A 20777-nucleotide genomic window follows, 5' to 3' on the forward strand; every position below is an offset into this window, starting at 1 on the left:
GGACCCTGGACCACCATCCCAGCTAACAAAAGTTGCTTAATGAATTGCCTTCATGAGAAACTGTCTCTTTTGGGAGAATCTGACCTTCAGCTAAGAAAGAATTTCCTGTTCATAGAGAACTGTTGCCCCGGGACATTCCAGGGAAAAAACAGCAGAATGCTTCGCTGGATGACTGACCTTATCTATCGATAGTTGATAGAGTCCCCATCCTGTTCTTTATCCTGTTCCCCCTTCCTCCTTTGCCTAGAGTATATCTTGTAGGCTGCTTCCGCATTAAAGTAGACCTTGACGAGTCACCATTTGCTTGGTCTCGTCCTTTCTCTTGCCCATGTTCCTTTGCAGGTTAGGTCCCCCTCGACCCCACGAATAACTGGACCCGTGGGTTGGGTCAGGAATGCATGTATTTATACCTAGTTAAATGTCACCTCTTTCCACTGAAGGCTTCATGAGTGCTCTTACCACACTGATAGTAAGATGATTCCTCTACAGTATGTAATTGCCATTCCTAAATTCTATCACTGAGCCTTGCTTACTTTTTGAGCACTAGAAGTATCAGTTATACAAAGATAAATTAAGAAATATACACATAGTAGAGGAAAGTGATAAGAGACATATGAGACACAGACAGAGAAAGTGTGAGTAAATATGAATGTGTGTGTGTGTGTGTGTGTATGTGTGTGTTAGCAAAGGAAGTAAATACACTAATAAATCTAGAGCTAGATATACAGTTGAGGTACCATAGATGTTTGTTATTTGTTGAATATGTGGAAGAGGAAGTGAGGAAAGGGAAGGAAGGGAAGAGTAAGAGAGGGAGGGAGAATGAACACTTGGATTAACCATAGCTAGATCTTCCTGCTTTCCTATTAGGCATCATTCCATAGTATGATATTAGCAAAGGCCACTTGGGAACTGATTCTGATGGATCAAGGCAAAGCAAGACATTGGCCAAACTACAAAAATAGCCATATATTCCTCCTTCTTCTAAGCCACTGGTGTTTCATTCCCAATTTTAACTAGCCTCTCTCTTCCTTCTTCCTGGGTAAAAATTATTATACTTTCTTTTATCCATTTGCATTTTCTATAAAAAACTCACCTGGAGTTGGATGACTGGTTGTGGAATGTAGTTCATAGAGCTCATAGTTATTGAGGTCCAAAAGTGTACACCTGTCACCCAAGTGGCTCTGCTTCAGGGACTTATATCATAATCACATCACAAAGGAGGAAGAGATTATCTGGTAAGATGGGAGGGATGGAGAGACTCAGAACTCTGCCTTCCTCTTTCAGCACAACTGATTCTTGAGGGAACTGACTTGATCCATCTATTAAAGAAATACCACCCCTCAAATAGCAAAAGACTAGGTAACAGACCTTCCATGTTAGAGAATCAATTCACACCGTGTCAACACTTATATAATTGTCCAGTTCTCTAACATTTCACACAGAACCACAGCCAACTTCCGGAATCCTCCAAACATTACTTCATCCAAGGCTCATTGCTCTGTGAATCCTTACTTTTCCTGAGGCACTTTATTTTGGGCTTTTATTGCCTGAGTGACCTAAGATTCTCATAATCTCAGTTGAATTATATTAAGAGAATGAATGAGTGAATGAATGAATGAATGAATGAGTAGCAGTTCTTATGTTTTGTGCCTTTGTTATGACGTCTTACTTCTCTCAATTTCATACTACTGTTCTGTTTTAATAAAATACCAAGTCAAAAGCAAACTAAGGAAGAAAGAGCTCATTTGCCTCATGGAAACAAAAGAACTTCTATTATGGTGGAGAACAAGTGGTAGCATGAGCTTGAGACTGTCCAGAAATCATCAAGCAAAGAACAACAAGTGGGGACCCACTATACAGTCTCAAAATCTTTCCATAGTCATACGCTTTCTCTACCAAGGTCCTTCTTATAAAGATTTCATAATCCTCCCAAAAGGCACCACTATCTGATGATGTAGTGTTCAACATTTAAGCTTTTGTGGGACATTTCACACTCAAACCACAACAATTCACTTCCAATAATCACAAAATAACAGAATAAGTAATTATCATCACCATTTTGCTTATATCATTGCCCTACTCTTGGCTAAGATCACTGTGAGGTAAATTCACTTTCCTTCACAGCAGTGATGAATGCCCACACATGTACCCAGTCCTGGTTGCCTAACTCACAGTCATTTCTAAGCTCTAACTTTCCAGACTTTTCCACTTTGTTTGTGTTCATCAGTGTGGATGAGAGCTGCTTTTTGCAAGGTACACCAGGCTAAACATAGTGTTTTACATCTCAGTTCTTTATATGTTTTATTTAAACTTATTTACTTTTCTTGCATGTGTGTGTGTAGTTGTAGGCTAGAGGACAAATGACTTGTCAGAGCTGATTCTCTCCTTCCACCATATTGATCCTAGACATTGAACTCACATTGTCAGGTTTGCACATTGGGTGCCTTTACCCATTGAGCCATCTGAATGGCCCCTAAGTTATTGTCTTTATGACTAGTGGAATAACATTCCAAAGTTCTCATCATCTGAAAACCAATAGCAATTTGTGTTATATACCATTCATTTTGGGTGACTAATATTTATTTCCTTTAGCAATTAATTCTTGAAAAACACTTGTTTAGAAAGTATTTTTATTTTAGTACTACATGGAGTTCTCAACACTAGTCACCAATATTTTATAAAAATGAAATATTGTTTATAATTTAATACCCCTTTTCCCACTAAAATTATGAGCAAGGACTAGTTAGATTGCTCAGTGGGCAAAGGCACTTACTGCCAAGCCAAAGAAGCTGAATTAAATCCCCAAGACCCATATGGCGGAAAGTGAGAATTGAGTCTCACATGTTGTCCTCTGACATTCACATACATGTTATGGCATGTACACTCTCTCCATCTTCATCATGTACACTCTCTCACTCCCATACTCACACATAAAATAAGTGTATTTTTATTTAAAATGATAAATAAAATGAGTCCAGGAAAACAGTGGTTAAGATCAGTTGCATTTGTGTCAGCAACAAGAAAAAAGAAAAGATTAACAGCAAAGAGATGAACATGAGAACAGAACCAGACGTATATATAGCACAAGGTAATAAACCAAATTCTAACACCAAGTCACAATGGTTGGATTTTTATTTTCTTTTTACTTGTATGCTTCCCTTTTAAAAAATTAATGTCATGTGATTTTGTGTGTGTATGTGTGTGTGTGCATGTGTATTTGTGTGTTTATGTGTGATTTGTGAAGGTTAAGTGCTATGCCTAAGGAGACCAGAAGAGATATGGAATTAAACACATTGTGAACCTTCTGGCAAGGGTACTGGGAACTGAACTTGTGTCTTCTACAAGAACAGTTCAGACTCTTAATCCCTGTCCAATTTTCAACAGCCCATATATGAACTTCTCAGCTGCCTTCCCAAAAGTAAAAGAATCATGATGTCAGGTGACTTCCCAGCAGGAACATCAGGATTGAATTTGTGAAATAGTCAGTGCTCTTTGACCTATGTGTTCTGTGTGATTCCTGGTAGCTTGAGTTTGTTTTACCATGTTCTTGAGAAGGAATCTGACCTCCCAGTGTAGTTTTGTAAAATAACTATTATAGTATCTAAAAGTAAAGAAGAGAGTCTATTCTTTAAAGTTAGTGAATCCTGGCTTTTGTATAGAGCAGCAAGATGTGGCACCTTGTTTCCTCTATAACCCAATGGAGCAAGACCCACTTTCTTCACACATGCTGTTTAAAGGAAGAAGTAAGTCTTTATTCAGAGAGGACTATAAACTAGAAAAAGAGCTATTAGTAATGATCACTAGAGAAGTTTCTAAGGTCTGGCTTTTCTCGGAAGTTGCAAGTCAATCACCTTGTTTTTCACAGGTAACCACAATGGTGGATTATCAGATTTCAGTGTGAGGATCTGAGTTTAGAGACTGTCAATCTTGTTGAATTTCACTGGATTATGGGGGGTCATACCTTCATGTTACCATGGCCGCACATTAACCTTATCTGATAGATATTGCCTTTACATTAGACCTTTGTCCCTTAGAAATACTAATGTTGGGGCTTGAGAGTCAGTCCAAAAGTTCAAAGTCCCTGCTGTATATCCAACAGACCAGAGTTCAGTTTCTGGACCCACATCATGTAGCTCACAATCACCTGTAAACTACAACCCTCATGGTCCAGTGCTCTCTTCTGGACTCTGCAGGCAGTCACACACACACACACACACACACACACACACCATCTGTAAATTACAACCCTAGTGGTCCAGTGCTCTCTTCTGGACTCTGCAGGCAGTTACACATACATACTTACACACACACACACACACACACACACACACACAAACACATGTACATAAATCATATAAGTAGTAAATCACACACTCATATATGTGTACATAAATCACATAAGTAGTAAAAGCAACTCTTATAAAAATCCTGGTAATTACAAAAAAATAGAATGAAGCCATACATGATATTTGAAGAATATAAATTGAAATATTACAAAATTATGAAAAGAAAATTAAACAACCTTTATTATACAGCACAGTAAAGTCAATGTTTAGAATATGTACCATAAGAGTCAGGTGTTTGTACCAACTTAGGGAAAGCAAGTTTTGATTCAAAGCTGTAATGAAACTTTCAAATAAATATCATTCTTATTTGACATTTTACTATTAAGTCTAAACAAATAAATTGATTTCTACACTGAGTATTGCGGCTTGCATTAGCTGCAGAGGTATGCTCTAACATGTCCATTTCATTGGAGCTTTTGGGTTGTGAATAATGTTCTAATGAGTTGCCTTATTTTCCATATTGATATTTAAGGACTTGATTAGGTTCCTAAGAATTGTGGATGTCTTCACCATGTCATTCAGGATTTCCCAAACATTTGGTATACAAAAAATCCAGGAATGTGTATTATGGTTACTTTTGTTATAGAGCTTAGTTCTTGGCTTGGATATAAATACACACACAGCAACATCTGATGGGACATTCAATTTTTTACGAAGGGTTGCAATTTAGTTTTGTACTGAGAAGGCTGACACATGGAAGGACAGCCAGAATCTTGAGTGTAGCACATTGGATGCAGAAATTTTTCCTAACCTTGGTGACAAGCAATATTGCCCTGAATATTTCAATGGACTCTTAGATACCTTTTTATTTCCAATCTGGTGTGCACACATGCATGAGTGTGTACACACTACTGTGTACATGTAAAGGCCAAAGGATGAGGTCTTCAACTACTTCCTACTGTATGTTTTTCAGACAAGATCTATCACTGAACCTAGTGCTCACTGGTTTGGATCAATGGGATGGCCAGGAAGCATCAAGAATCCTCCTGTCTCTGCTCTCTCTTCCCTAGGGATACCTCACTCAACTTTTTTACATGGGTATTAGGGATTTGAAGTCCAGTCTTCATGCCACTGACTTTACAAACCATGCCATCTCCCTATCCCCTTCCTGTGTACTTTAACCTATGAACTTGCTTTATTCTTTCTGACACCTCAAGAAGAGGAAAGGGGAACTATATGGTGATCAGAACCCATCCTGACCAAAATGGAACCAAATCTCTTAGATCTTATTTCAAAAACCCAATAAGCTCAGCCTCATGCTGAAGAAGACAACAGACCAATGTTTACTGAAGAACAGATTACTGTACTTTGAGAAGTATTCCTCAAACAGCCAAGATAAAGAAAATCCTGAAAGTACTAAGAAAGAGATAGTGGAGGAAGTGAAGGGTCAGGGACAAGTAAAAAGAATGTGGTTTTCTGCGGATTCTGAAGAGGAAAGGGCTTACTAGGCTCACTGATGCATGCTAAATTGAGTATTGGGTTTGGTAATGTGTCAGTCTTCATTTAAAGCAAAGTACCTTAACACATATCAAGTATAACATTAGCAAAACCTGACATTGGGTGCTGAGTATAGAGGTTCTTTCTTCCTTCCATCTTGCACCTGCTTAGTATTCTGATCTTGTCCCACAATATGTTTATTTTAAAACTTAAGTGAGGCAGGGCAGTGGCTGGAATATTGGCTCAGAGATCAAGAGCATGAACTGCTTGCTCTTGCAGAGGACTCAAGTTTGGATTTATTGCAGTGTTCTACAGCTCACAACTGTCTCTGAGATCTGATGCCCTCTTCCATTCTCTACAGGTATCAAATCGACATGCTCACAGCACAGAGACACACATATATGCATCATTTATTTAAAAATCATAAAAATGAATCTAAGATTAAAATTGCTGATAATTCACCATTTTTAATCAGCTAGTTACATTGCCGGAGTTTCTAAGTGGAAGAGAAATCCATTTTGTAAAATTCCTCAAAGCTTTACAGGAAACGCATGTGAAATATTTTAGGAAGCATGATTACACCTTTATAAAAATGTAAATGTACTGTATAAAAACTAACATTTATAAGACATTAAAATATCCAATGTAAATAGATCAGTGGAAAAATACCAGAAACATTAGTTGTTTCTGAGTATGGAGGGCTATTTCAATAATACCAGCACATGGAAGGTTGAAATAGGAAAATCATTCTGAATGAAGCCCAGGCTGTGTTACATGGTTAGTATAATAGTAGCCTAGGATGTACAGTGAAAGTCTTTTTGATACAATGAAAGGATAAGCTATTTAGAATGTCTTGAGGAGGGGTGGTGAGGCATTTAGTTGATTATGCATGTTGATTACTATTCTATAAACAGCAATGGCTGCTAATGACTGAGTTATTCTTACTGTGTGAGACCCAGAATTTTGTAGTTGTTTTATGAGTGTTACACCACAGTCCAAGATTGAAACCAGCCATTAGCAGGGGAGTTTCAGTATTACAAATAGGGGAGAAATACTGAAAAAAGGACTCAGCAAAATTACTGCACTCATTCACACAACCCAGTCCATTTTTTTGTATGTTAAAATTATTTCTCTCTCTCTCTTTCTCTCTCTCCCTCTCTCTTTCCCTCTCCCTCTCCCACTCCTTCTCCCTCCTTTACTTTCTTATTGGATATTTTATTTACATTTCAGATGTTATCTGCTTACCTCATTTCCCCCTCCCACTAAGGACCCCCATCCCATTCCCCCTCCTCCTGCTTCTATGAGGATGTCCCCCCACCAACCCCCTCTCCCACCTCCCTACCCTCAAATTCTCCCACACACGGCGTCCAGCCTTCATGGGACCAAGGATCTCCTCTCCCACCTATACCTGACAGGACCATCTTTCCTTGCATATACAGTTGGAGCCCTGGGTCCCTCCCTAAGTGCTCCCAAGCTGGTGGTTTAGACCCTGGGAGCTCTGGTTGGTTGGTATTGTTGCTCTCCTCTTGGGGTCCCAAACCCTTTCAGCTCCTTCAGTCTTTACTCTAACTCCTCCATTGGGAACCCATGATCAGTTCAATGGTTAGCTGTGAGCATCTGCCTCTGAATATGTCAGACTCTTGCAGACCTCTAAGGAGACAGCTATGTCAGGCTCCTGTCAGCATGCACTTCCTGACTTCCATATCAGCACCTACCTTTGGTGACTGTACATGGAATACATACCCAGGTGGAATGGTCTCCAGGTGGCACCACCTTCAGTTTCTGTCCTACACTTTGTCTCCATATTTGCTCCCTTGAATATTTTGTTACTCCTTCTAAGAAGAACCAAACACCCCCACATGGTCTTCATTCTTCATGAGATTTAAGTGGTCTGTGAGTTGAATCTTGGGTATTTCAAGGTTCTGGGCTAAAATCCAATAATGAGTGAGTGAATACCAATTGTGTTCTTTTGTGATTGGAACATCTCACTCAGGATGATATTTTCTAGTTCCATCCATTTACCTAAGAATTTCTCAAATTCATTGTTTTTAATAACTGAGTAATAATCCATTATGTAAATGTACCACACTTTTGAATCCATTCCTCTGTTGAAGGACATCTGGGTTCTTTCCAGCTTCTGGCTATTATAAATAAAGCTACTATGAACATAGTGGAGCATATGTCCTTGTTATATGTTAGAGCATCTTCTGGATATATGCACAGGAGTGGTATAGCTGGGTCCTAGGGTGATGCTATGTCCAATTTTCTGAGGAACTGCCAGACTGATTTCCAGAGTGGTTGCACCATCTTGCAATCCCACCAACAATAGAGGAGTGTTCCTCTTTCTCCACATCCTCGCCAGCATCTACTATCACTTGAGTTTTTGATCTTAGCCATTCTGACTCCTGTGAGGTAGAATCTCAGGGTTGTTTTGATTTGCGTTTCCCTGATGACTAAGGATGCTGAACATTTCTTTAGGTTCTTCTCTGCCATTCGTGTTTCTACAGCTGAGAATTCTTTGTTTAGCTCTATACCCCATTTTTAATAGGGTTATTTGATTGTCTGGAGTCTAATTTCTTGAGTTCCTTGTATATATTGAATATTATTCCTCTATCAGATGTGGGATTGGTAAAGATCTTTTCCCAATCTGTTAGTTGCTATTTTGTCCTATTGACAGTGTCCTTTGCCTTACAGAACCTTTGCAATTTTATGAAGTCCCATTTGTCAATTCTTGATCTTAGAGCATGAGCTATTAGTGTTCTGTTCAGGAACTTTTCCCCTGTGCCTAGTTATTCGAGGGTTTTCCCCACCTTCTCTTCTATTAGTTTCAGTGTATCTGGTTTTATGTGGAGGTCCTTAATCCACTTGGACTTCAGCTTTGTATAAGTAGATAAAAATAGATCAATTAACATTCTTCTACATGTTGTCCTCCAGTTGAACAAGTACCATTTGTTGAAAATGCTGTCCTTTTTCCACCGGATGGTTTTAGCTCCTTTGTCAAAGATCAAATGACATAGGTGTGTGTGTTCATTTCTGGGTCTTCAATTCTATACCACTGATCTTTCTGCCTGTCTCTGCACCAATACCATGCAGTTTTTATCACTATTGCTCTGTAGTACAGCTTGAGGTCAGGGATAGTGATCCCTCCAGAAGTTCTTTTATTGTTGAGAATAGTTTTTCTATCCTGGGTTTTTTGTTATTCCAAATGAATATGAGAATTTCTCTTTCTAACTCTGTGAAGAATTGAGTTGATATTTAAAAGGGGATTGCATTGAATCCGTAGAATGCTTTTGTCAAGATGGCCATTTTTACTATATTAATCCTGTCAATCGATGAGCATGGGAGATCTTTCCATTTTCTGAGATCTTCTTAGATTCCTTTCTTCAGAGACTTGAAGTTCTTGTCCTACAGATCTTTCACTTGCTTGGTTAGATTCACACCTAGGTATTTTATGTTATTTGTGACTACTATGAAGGGTGTCATTTCCCTAATTTCTTTTTCAGTCTGTTTATCTTTCAAGTAGAGGAAGGCTACTGATTTGCTTGAGTTAATTTTATATCCAGCCACTTTGCTGAAGTTACTTATCAGGTTTAGCAGTTCTCTAGTGGAAGTTCTGGGGTCACTTAAGTATACTATCATATCATCTGCAAATAGTGATAATTTGGCTTCTTCCTTTCCTATTTGTATCCCTTTGACTTCTTTTTGTTGTATAATTGCTCTGGCTAGGACTTCCAGTACTATAGTGAATAGGTAGGGAGAGAGTGGGCAGCCTTGTCTAGTCCCTGATCTTAGTGGGATTTCTTCAAGTTTCTCTCCATTTAGTTTGATTTGGCTACTGATTTACTGTGCTTAGGTATGGGCTTTGAATTCCTGATCTTTCCAAGGCTTTTACGATGAAGGGATGCTGAATTTTGTCAAATGCTTTTTCAGCATCTAGTGAGATGATCATGTGGTTTTTTCTGCTTGAGTTTGTTTATATAGTGGATTACATTGATGGATTTCCAAATATTGAAGCATCCCTGCATTCCTGGGATAAAGCCCAGTTGATCATGATGGATGGTTGTTTTGATATGTTCTTGGGTTCGGCTTGCTAGAATTTTTTTGAGTATTTTTGCATTGAGATTCATAGGGTGATTGGTCTGAAGTTCTCTTTCTGCACTAAAACCATCTGGTTCTGGGCTTCTTTTTTTTTTAGTAGACTTTTAATGACTGTTGCTATTTCCTTAGGGGTTATGGGACTATTTAGATTGTTTATTTGCTCCTGATTTAACTTTGGCACCTGGTATCTGTCTAGGAAATTGTCCATTTCATCCAAGTTTTCTAGCTTTGTTTAGTATAGGCCTATGTAGTAGGATCTGATGATTTTTTTAAATTTCCTTAGTTTCTGTTGTTATATCTCCCTTCTCAGTTCAGATTTTATTAATTTGGATACTGTCTCTGTGCCCTCTGGTTAATCTGGCTAAGGGTTTATCTTTCTTGTTGATTTTCTCAAAGAACCAACTCCTGGTTTTTGTTGATATTTTGTATAGTTCTTTCTGGTTCTACTTAGTTGATTTCAGCCCTGAGTTTGATTATTTCCTGCCATCTACTCCTCTTGGGTGTATTTGCTTCTTTTTGTTCTAGAGCGTTCAGGTGTGCTGTCAAGTTGTTAGTGTGTGCTCTCTCCAGTTTCTTTTTGTAGGCACTTAGAGCTATGCGTTTTCCTCTTAGCACTGCCTTCATGGAGTCGCACAAGTTTTGGTATGATGTTTCCTCATTTTCATTAAATTCTAAAAAGTCTTTAATTTCTTTATTTCTTCCTTGATCATTCAGTAGAGCTTTGTTCAGTTACCACATGCATGTGGGTTTTCCATTGGTTTTGTCATTATTAAAGACCAGCCTTAGTCTGTGGTGATCTGATAGGATGCAGGGATTATTTCAATCTGTTTATATCTGTTGAGGCCTGTTTTGTGACCAATTATATGGTCTATTTTGGAGAAGGGACCATGAGGTGCTGAGAAAAAGGTATATTCTTTTGTTTTAGGATGAAATGTTCTATAGATGTCTGTTAAGTCCATTTGGTTCATAACTTCTGTTAATGTCAAAGTGTCTCGGTTTAGTTTCTGTTTCCATGATCTGTCCATTGCTGAGAGTGGGATGTTGAAATCCCCCACTATTATTGTGTGAGGTGCGATGTGTGTTTTGAGCTTTATGAAAGTTTCTTTTATGCATGTGGGTGCCCTTGCATTTGGAGCATAGATGTTCAGAATTGAGAGTTCATCTTCGTAGATTTTTCCTTTGATGCGTATGAAGTGTCCTCCCTTATCTTTTTTGATTCATTTTGGTTGAAAGTTGATTTTATTTGATATTAGAATGGCTACTACAGCTTGTTTCTTGGGACCATTTGCTTGGAAAATAGTTTTCCATCTATTTACTCTGAGGTAGTGTCTGTCTTTGTCACTGAGGTGCATTTCCTGTATGCAGCAAAATTCTGTGTCCTGTTTATGTATTCAGTCTGATAATGTATGTCTTTTTATTGGAGAATTGAGTCAATTGATGTTAAGAGATATTAAGGAAAAATGATTGTTGCTTCCTATTATTTTTGTTATTAGAGGTGGAATTATGTTTGTGTAGCTGTCTTCTTTTGGGGGTTTTTGAAGATTACTCCCTTGCTTTTTCTAGGTTGTAGTTTCATTTCTTGTGTTGGCCTTTTCCATCAATTATCCTTTGAAGTGCTGGGTTTGTGGGAAGATATTGTGCAAATTTGGTTTTGTCATGGAATATATTGGTTTCTCCATCTATAGTGATGGAGAGTTTTGGTGAGTATAGTAGTCTGGGCTGACATTTGTGTTCCCTTAGGTTCTGTATGATATCAGTCCAGGCTCTTCTGTCTTCTATAGTTTCTGGTAAGAAGTCTGGTGTAATTCTTATAGCTCTGCCTTTATATGTTACTTGATCTTTTTCCCTTACTGTCTTTAGTATTTTTTCTTTGTTTTGTGCATTTGATGTTTAGATTATTATGTGATGGAAGCTATTTCTTTTCTGGTCTAGTCTGTTTGGTGTTCTGTAGGCTTCTTGTATGTTTATGGGCATCCCGTTCTTTAGGTTAGGGAAGTTTTCCTCTATAATTTTGTTGAAGATATTTACTGGCCCTTTAAGTTGAGAATCTTCACTCTCATCTATACCTGTTATCCTTAGTTTTGGTCTTCTCATTATGTCCTGGATTTCCTGGATGTTTTGGGTTAGGAGCTTTTTGCGTTTTGCATTTTCTTTAACAGTTGTGTCAGTGTTTTCTGTGGTATCTTATGCACATAAGATTCTCTTTTCTATATCTTGCATTCTGTTAGCGATGCTTGCATCTATGTGACTCCTGGTCTCTTTCCTACATTTTCTATCTCCAGGGAAGTCTCCCTCTGAGATTTGTTTGTTGTTTCTATTTCCATTTTTCTATCTTGAGTGGTTTTGTTCAATTTCTTTCCTTGTCTTTTAGGGATTTTTGTGTTTTCTCTTTAAGGACTTCTACCTGTTTACCTGTGTTCTCCTGTACTTCTTTAAGGGAGTTACCTATGTCCTACTTAAAATCCTCTATCATCATCATGAGAAGTGATTTTAATTCTGAATCCTGCTTTTCCTGTGTAATGGGGTGTCCAGGGCTTGCTATGGTGGGAGAACTGGGTTTTGATGATGCCAAGTAACTTTGGTTTCTATTGCTTGTGTTCTTGCCCTTGCCTTTCGCCATCAGGTTATCTAGTGTTACCTGTGCTCACTGTGTCTGACTGGAGTCTGTCTTTCCAGTTATCTTGCTTGTGGCAGAACTCCTCAGAGTCCAAATGTCTCTGTGATCCTGTGATCCTAAGATCCTGGGTGGAAGAACTCCTGGGACTCAGGCTGCCTCTGGGATTCTGAAATCCTGCTGCTCTGAGTGCAGTGGCTCCTCTAGGATGGTTCAGTATATGGTGCCTTCACAGGAGCAGACCAGCTAGGTGTTTACTTGTCTGAGTGGAGTGACTCCTCTAGAATGACTCAGGGTACCTTGTCCACTGCTCTGTGTGCAGCGGCTCCTCTAGGATGGCTCAGAATATGGTGTCTCCACAGGAGCAGACCAGCTAGGTGTCTGCCCCGGCCAAAAAGACCAGGTGTGGGCTCTCTCTCTCTCTCTCCATATATATATATATATATCCCTGTGTGTGTGTGCATTTGTGTGCACGCATGTGTGTGTGCATGCACGCATGCATGCCATGGTGCATATGCACAGGGCACCTGAGAATTTTAAGGGGTAAGTTCATTCCTTCCACATGTACTTGGCTTCCAAGGATCGAACTCAGATCATTGGGTTTGTGCAGTAAGCATCCTTACCCATTGAGCACACTGAGCAATCATGCTGTCCCCTGAACTTCCAATTTTGAAAGAACACTAATGTTAACTGAGGATGCAAATGCATGGACAACACCTCAAATCAAACCAAATTAATTTTTTTAATTTTATAGATCATTTCATACAGTTACAGACTTCCAGTACAAGACTAATTTTAGTATGTTTTAAACCAGCATTGTGATTTATCTAAGTAAAAATGATCAATTAACTATTTTGGGTTCACAAAAGTTCCAAAATCTCCCCCTCCCTTTTTTTTAGAAGAATTAATAAAAGAAGTAAAAATTCCAGCTGCTGCATATTGTTTTGCAATATTAACATTTCATTCATTATTCAATTCATTTATTTTTATTATGTGTCTGCATATGGTGTGTGTGTGTGTGTGTGTGTGTGTACACCAAAGCCAGAGGGGAACATCAGAGGTCCATTTTCTTTCTGCAGGCTTACTCCCTTGAGATAGGCTTTCTTGCTGAATCTATAGCTAGGCTGATGACCAACAGGCCCCAGTGGTCATTCTTGCTCCAAGCACTGCAAACGCTAAGATTACAAATGTGTTCATGGAAAGACTCAGCTTGTTGCATGGATTCTGGGGAATGTAACCCTTCTGTTAAGATTTTCAGAGGGACCCTTGAGAAGTCAATTCTTTCTCAGTTTGTATTTGTGTGAAATTAAACATACTGGCAATTACATAACCCAGACTTGCTAACAGACAGCATTTGAGCAAGGCAAGAAAATATGTTATGTGACAAAACCTAATTCTATGAAGACATGGTGAAAATGTAGAAAAGTAACTCCTGGGAAACTTGGAAAGCACAAGTTTCCACTTTGCATATGTGTCTGGGAAGCAGCGATAGCTTTCACAGGTCTTTGATGTAAATTATTTCACTTAATCTCATCCTCAAAACCCTAAGATATGCTCATTTTTCCAAAGCTATATTACAGTAGAATTTATTATGTGTGTTTTCTTAGACAGCAGCACAAGATTTGTGGGAAGGGTACAATGGGACCATTAAACGAGCCCCTTAAAGACCCAGTGGACTGTTCTTCTCCTAAAATAACAAATACCATCTGTCAGACAGAATTTGTGTGAGGGGAGAATAATAACTTTTCATTTACTACATCCACCAGGAGAGCTGATAAATCTCCTCGAGGTCATGGGTATTATTTGGAGTGGTTTCAATTTAAATTTTATTTGTGGAGATAGCTGTCAGGAGGCATGTAGGAGACAGTCAGTGGTGTGCCATCACAGTGCAAGCTATTGACAGCACACTGCAGTGATAGAAACGGCCTAACAGGTAGGGCAGCCAAAACCACAAAGGTCAGTTTTTCCTGTGGGACAAATATTAAGGACATCTCAGGATAAAATGTAGGAAATGATAAAGTGGAAGCTATCTCACTCTGAATTCCATCTTGGATGTTTACTACTTGAAATGTTGAGAAGAAAAAATGGCTGATTCTTTGTCTTCAGGGTGTCAGTTTGAACAACAAACATGTTGAACAGCAGTTATGAGCAAGATAATGATTTCATATCATTATATGGGTTGACCACGGTGTTCAGACAGAGGGTTTGCGTTTCTGTTCTTGAGATGCTCATTGTGTGGTGGTGGTGTCAGGCTCCCAGAATAGTTCTAAGAATCAATGGTATGTATCTGCAGAAGGCTCCACATTATGGGAGGAGTTCATGTCACTCATCTAGGTCTTTGTAAAATGCTTCTAGTAGAGATAATAACTAGATAGTATCTGAAACATGAGGAGAGTTAGGTTAAAGGACTGATGGTAAAAATTCAATTTGTCTGGAGGCAAGCAGAAACACACAATACCACTCCTCACCTGTCATCATCATAGACTCAGGAATGCTGAGTGTAGCAATGGCCTTGTATAGGGAGCAGACACTGAGTAAATGCTTCATAAGCCTAGAGCTCATGGAGCAAGCCAGGGTGGCTGGCAAGTGGGTCCCAGCATTCTTCCTGTGTCTGCCTCCCAGCTCTTTGATTGCAGGCGTGCATCGTGCATCATGCTGCTTGGCCTTTTCATGTTGGTTCTGGCAGGTTAAGCTCAGGTCCTTAGGCTTCAAGGCAATCACTTACACACTAATCAATTTCCCAAACTCAACACTAGCATTACAGCTGGAATATCTATAGTCAAAATCAAGTTCTAGCTACTCAAACAAACAAACAAACAAATAAACAAAACAATGCTACAGAGTACATGCTACAAAATTAAAACAAGGTAAACAGTCTGATGCAGAAGTAATCATTTGCATTATATATCTCTAAAGAAATATGTAATTAGACATAGAATGTCTTATGCAATTGATATTTCTCAAATTTGAGATGTCCCCAAATCCTTATTTTAACAGCCGTGTCAGGCTGCTTTATGACAGTTGTTTTTAGAGAATGAAGAAAGAAAATAAAATCCAGAGACTGACATTTCAAAGCAAATAACCTAAAACAAAACAAGAGGTACATAACTTTGCAGAATCTGGAAAGATCATGTAATGAGTGTGGACAGTTGACATTTTGACTTAGGAAAGAAGTGAAGTAGCAGGAGATAAAGAGTGTACCAGTCAGCACCAGCTTGGGTTGCACTGTCTATGACTAGGAATATTAAAAATAATGAACTGACTATACATAGCAAGCAAAGAGCTAAATAGACATGGTTTGTACCCTAGAGATGGAGTACAAGGTTTCATCTATGTGAGTCGAAATTTACCAATCAATATTCATCCTTGCATTCGTGAATGTACATCAGCTTCAAAATAGAGTACAGCTTGCTCTCACCCATAACTCCCTGGTTTTGCTCTCACTGAAGCCAGGTGGTGTAACTGTGATGGCTATTGTTGGTTGTCCACTTGACTATATCTAGAATGAGTTACAATCCAAAAATTGAGGGATCCAGATACCTGTGATCCAGATTTTGAGGCAGGAAGACACCTGCCTTTAATCTAGATCTTGAACCAGAAAGACATAACTTTAATTTGAGCCACACCTTCTGCTGGAAGCCTACATAAGGGCAATGGAAAAAGAAAGGTTCTGTTCATTGTCTGCTTGCCTTCAGCTTGCTAGTATATCCATTCCTGCACTGGCATTGGATTTTGCTTCCTCAGGATTCCAGTACATACAGAAGACTACCGGAGACTTTTAATGTTTTTTTTTTTCTTTTACTTTTATTTTTTTGAGCCAGTGTCTTACTAGGCTAGCTTTGGCAGGCCTGAAACTGATGATGTATGGAGATCAGGACATTCCCAAACTAAGAACTAATAGTCATCCATCTGCATCTTCTTCCCGGGTACATCGATTAAAGGATACAGTACCATGTTCCAGTTTCTGTGCTCTCATAAAAGCTGGATGGTAACAATGGCTTTCCTGAGGAAATCACGTGAATGCAGGAGTCCTCCGCTGAGATACCATCACTTAGAGACAGAGCTTGGTAAGTTGGTGGGTGGACCAAGTTCTGATTGGAATAGAAGAGTTTACCAGTCAGCGCAGAGCTCAGGAGGTGATGGGAGAATTGGTGCAAGAAAGTAAAACTCAAACCAAATGTTTTTATTATGAATGTGCAGGTGAAGAAAATTCAATTAAATGCTCGGTAGAAGGGCAATCCATTGGTTCAGTGAGTCAGAAATCATCCCTAAGACTTGCCATTGATTCTTTGGACTTATTGGGATGGGCACCTAGTATACAGTGGATTTTGTTTAAACTATGAATGTCACCTCTGGCAGTTCCTGGAAGCCCAAGGAGTATTGTGAAACTTTAAGTCATGTAGCACTGGTACCATGGCGAGGTCCCTTTTGATAAATTAAAAATAATTTATATTTATAGGCTGAGCGTGCTTGATAGAGGGCTTGTCTTGGATTCATGAGGCCCAGGGTTCAAAACTCAACAATATAATCCATAAAGTCTTTGACCACATAACGCTTTTTTAAAATGCATACATACACTATATATTTATTATTGTGTCATATTGTATCTGATCATATGTATGTGGTTTTAGAAGTAATATATAATCCTGATACCCATTAAAAGCAAATCTCCAAAACATACAGAAAAAAAGTGGCAGAGAAGATGGAATTGGGAGAGGCAGGAAAAGGAGGGAAAGGAAAGGATAGAGATGGAGGAAAGAAGAAGAAAAAGGGAAATGACTAAAGAAAAAGAAAAGGCTAAAAAAAGAGGGGGTTATCAGATCATGGAGCAGCAATTGTTTTCTAAGTATGTCTGGGAAATGTTGAGGACTTTAAAGGGGAGAAAGAGAAAAGAGAGATAGAGAGAGAGAGAGAGAGAGAGAGAGAGAGAGAGAGAGAGAGAGAAGGGGAGGGAGGGAGGGAGGGAGGGAGAGAGAGAGAGAGAGAGAGAGAGAGAGAGAGAGAGAGAGAGAGAGAGAGAGAGAGAACATCTAGCTGGCCAGGGACTAGTGGAACTGAGATGGCACAGTTACTGTGTCTTGAGTCTGCACTACTCTCTGTGGACTGTTTGCTGTAGCCAATTAGCTGGTGTAACATGCTGTAACTTCTTTGATATTTACTCTCTTATGTAGCTGAAGAAACTGAATTCAAAGTAGTTTTCCCAAAGTCAGATAATCTGGGAATTTTGAAAGTTTGGAAACTTGAGCTTGAGTGATTTTATGGTTTATTAAATACCCAATATGGGTATACTTTAATTTCTTTTATTGTTACCCCAGGAAAATAGATAGCACTGGGGTGGGGATATAGCTGTGAAGTGTGTTAAAGTGTTTGGCTTGCAACCCTGAGCACCCACATTCATGTCTCCAACACTCACAGAAATGAAGGGTGAGAATGGAAGACCTGCCTATAATTCCAACCTTGAAAAGTGGAGACAGAGGATCCCTAGAGCAAGTTGGCTAGTGAGACTAGCCCATCAGACACCTACGGGATTTACTAAGAAAGCCTACCTCAGCTGAGGTGGAAGAGTGACTTACAGTAACTCATTACCTCTGCTTTTGGCCTGCAAATATACACACACACAAATACATGCATATGCAAACACACATACACACACAATTTATTATCAGAGTTGTAATAACATAATTTTGAAAATTATTACCTACCAGTTTTGTTGTACAAAGACTCACTCTTGAGTTGTTTCCCCTTGAAATACTGAGAGGCAATTGTAAGAGCAAATATTTCCCAGGTGTTAATGTCCTAACGAAGTTAACTGTCCCCAACTCTATTTTAGACTATCAATGTTTGTCTTATTACCCTCCGTTGCTTCATTACACAAAAATATTGCATTTCTATACTTATAACAACTCTGTGACTTTTTTGGGTGGATGTAGTAGAGTCCTTCTGTAATTGTATAAATATTTTGTCTGCAGGCTTGCTGTAGAATTAAAATATTAATATAGTACTGAAACCAATTTATTCCAGAACTTGAGAAACTGAGGCAGAAAGATCATGAGTTCAGGGCTGACTTGTACTATACATCAACACATCAAATCTGAATGACAAAATAGAAACACAAAATTAGATAGATGGATGGATAGACAGACACAGACAGTTAGGTAGGTAGATAGATAGATGATAGATAGATAGAAATAGAAAGATAGATAGATGACAGACAGACAGACAGACAGACAGACAGACAGACAGGAAAACATTCACCCTGGAATGTTGCATTTTGATCCCAAGAGTTAACAACTGAAGACCATTATATTTTATAAGATTAAAAGAAGATAGATAGTAGGAAATATATAAGCATATATTGATGGATGGATTAATAAGTAACTAATGAGGATAGATTGATAGATGATAAACACAACATTCAAACCTGCTAAATTAGGTTTTTTAGTACCATAACTACATATTTAAAATTGCATTTACAGTGGTGTTCGCAAGTATATAATCCTGAACATTTCCCCTTAAGTTTTTCTAATACAGGGAATTCTCTTTAGTTATGAACTGAAATGATAAGGTGCCATCCACACCATAAAGCTGGTCTCAGAGCTGATGCCCTGAAAAGGTAGGGCTCAGGATATCCATTAAAGCTAACATCACACTCTCCTGTGCAGCAATGCAAAGTGTTTTCCAGCAATGGACAGATGCCCTCATGCATGCTTGGTTTCTTGTGGTGGCATGTATCTCATTTGTGTTCCTGTATCTTTTGGAAATTATCTGATTGTGTCAGTGATGGTTTAGAGTACTCTTAAAACTCAGGCAGTTAAGGGTAAATACCAAGTTAGTATGATCTGAAAGGCTGTCTAGCTGAGGGCTAAATGTATTCAGCTAGACCAAATTAAAGATCTGTGGAATGCTTTCTAGGTTATGTTAGAGAAAAATCACCAAATAGAGTAATGCGTTAAGTAGATGTCTCATTGAAAGTTGATAGCTATTTTTCCATTGTAGATTGTCAAATTTACCTACCTACAAATTATACATGTCTCAAGACACAATAACTGTATTATAATGAATCCAATTCCTCAAAACAGTGGTTCTCTTAATTTTCTATTGCTGTAAGAAAACACAAAATGACCAAAGCACACTGAGCAGGAAAGGCTTTATTTCAGCTTATAATTCCTGATAACACCCCATCACTGAGTTAATTAAGGGCAGGAACGTAGAGGCAGGAACACCTGAAGTGCCCATGGAAGTATCTGACTTACTGGATCACTCCCATGGCTTCCTCAGTCTTCTTTCTTATATACCTTAGGACAAACTCCTGAGGTGAGGCACCACCCACATAGAGTTGGTCTATCCAGCATCAATTATCAATCAAGGAAATGCATCACAGGCTTACCCACAGGCCAATCTAGTGGCAAGTGTTTTCAATTGGGTGTCCCTCTTTCAAAATGCCTCTAGCTCCTGTCAAGGTGACATAAAACTAGGCAGCACAATTGACTCCTTAGAAACTTGACATACAAAAACATTTCTGTTAAACTGTAACCTTATTCTTTTTGTTACTACTCAAATATCTCATATTAATATTACAAAAACATAAATAACTTTAAAAAACCCAAATCTTTAAAAGTTTAGTCTTTAAAAACAACTAAAGTCTCTTTCAGTGTTCAAAGCCCCATCAAAATTTCTAAAACATCTCTACTCAGTCTCTCTAAATATTCTAAATTCTCTCCAAAACACACTGCAAAGTATCCTTACAATTTTCCTTTTCTAAAATATCCATAACTTCTCTAAAGTATCAAAGTGTCTTTAAAAGATCCAAGTCTTTCAACTATGAGCTTCTATAAAATGAAAAATAAGTTAAGTGCTTTTTTTAAAATTTCTTTCCCATTTTGTGGCATTTTTGAGACAGGTTACACAGACTAGGCTGCCCTCCCGTTCTGGCAATGCTCCTGCCTCATCCTCCTCAGTGTTAGTAGACATGTGCCACCATACCTAACTTCTCTATTCCATTTTTATGTTTCTTGGTATGGAAGTTATACTCATTTTTTTGTGCATTTGTGCATGTCACTGTTGCATGTCACTGCTGCCACCACTGAAACACACACACTCTTTTTCTGCACCCTGAGATTTTCATCTTCCTGAACAAATCCTTGAAAGTTCTTTCTAGCAGAAGTCAATGAGCGGTAAATACTGTTCCCTCTCCCCCTCAAAATCAAAGTCTATTTTACCACTACCTTTAAATGGTTAACTTGGTGTGCAATTAAATGCTAGTGTTAGAAGATGCTTCATTG

Source organism: Grammomys surdaster, unplaced genomic scaffold, assembly GCF_004785775.1.
Source record: "Grammomys surdaster isolate TR1022 unplaced genomic scaffold, NIH_TR_1.0 208, whole genome shotgun sequence".
NCBI classification, from domain to species: Eukaryota; Metazoa; Chordata; class Mammalia; order Rodentia; family Muridae; genus Grammomys; species Grammomys surdaster.